The sequence below is a fragment of the Arachis ipaensis genome, chromosome B3, assembly GCF_059453495.1.
Source record: "Arachis ipaensis isolate K30076 ecotype BB chromosome B3, ASM5945349v1, whole genome shotgun sequence".
In the NCBI taxonomy this organism is placed as follows: domain Eukaryota; kingdom Viridiplantae; phylum Streptophyta; class Magnoliopsida; order Fabales; family Fabaceae; genus Arachis; species Arachis ipaensis.
The window spans coordinates 65,087,528-65,088,644 of NC_142438.1; the positions used below are offsets into that span (position 1 = coordinate 65,087,528).

At 40.6% G+C, this 1,117-nt stretch overlaps 1 non-coding gene across 1 annotated transcript; it reads left to right on the top strand.

Moving 5' to 3' along the window:
- Nucleotides 1–714: 714 nt before the first annotated feature.
- LOC148570935 (small nucleolar RNA R71) lies at nucleotides 715–821 on the top strand. The gene has a single exon (XR_015907855.1). It is a non-coding gene; the product is annotated as a small nucleolar RNA R71 (small nucleolar RNA).
- The last annotated feature ends 296 nt before the right edge of the window (nucleotides 822–1,117 follow it).

The window sequence follows — 1,117 nt, forward strand, 5'->3', positions numbered from 1 at the left end:
CTTTTGATACTATCTCTCACTTCTTCCTTAAAATTCATGTTGTCCTGGACTTCCTTGCAAAGATTGGTGAGCATAGCTTCGATCTTGGACAGCTTATCTTCAGATGGTGGATTGGTAGTTGCGTGTTGAGGCTGATTGGCTTGGGCTTGATATAGTGGCTGAGAAGAATTGTTGTATGGGTGTTGATATGATCTTGGATTGGATTGTTGGTAGGTGTACTGGTTGAAATTATAAGGTCTCTGATCTTGGCCTTGGTTTTGTTAGTTTCCTCACCCAAAGTTTGGGTGGTTCCTCCAACCAGGGTTATAGGTTTTAGAATATGGATCATGAGCTTGCCTAGATAAATTTTCAAGGTAATTGGCTTCATCCCAGTTAACTCCTTCCTCTGTGTCCAACTCTCCTTGAGGTGATGGTTGAGTATGGATGGCTGCAGCCTGATTCTTCTCCATTTGCTTGGTCAAATCAGCTAGTTGCTTAGTGATCATCTTATTCTGGGCCAGGATTTGCATCCATATAGTTTAGCTCCATAGCTCCACTCTTGTTGCTTCTATCTGAGGCATAAAAATACTCATTATCAGCTACTATTCCTATGACATCAATGGCTTCTTCAATGGTCTTCTTCTTGTTAAGGGATCTTCCAGATGAGTGGTCAACAGCTTTCTTTGATTCATAGGAAAGCCCTTCATAAAAGATATGCAATTGCACCCACTCATTAAACATATCAGGGGGCATTTCTGTGTCAGATCATTGAATCTCTCCCAGGCTTCATATAAGGTTTCACCATCCTACTGTCTGAATGTTTGTACGTCAGTTCTCAGTCTATTCACTCTCTGAGGAGGGTAGAACCTTGCTAGGAATCTATTCACCACATCCTCCCAGGTTATCAAGCTTTCTTTGGGAAATGATTCTAGCTATTTGGATGCTTTGTCCCTCAAAGAAAATGGAAACAGTAGTAATCTATAGGTATCAGGTTGAACACCATTAGATTTAACTGTATCACAGATCCTTAGGAATGTAGTGAGATGCTGATTAGGGTCTTCTTGGGCACTTCCTCCAAAAAAACAATTATTTTGCACGAGAGTGATGAGTTGAGGCTTCAATTTGAAATTATTAGCAT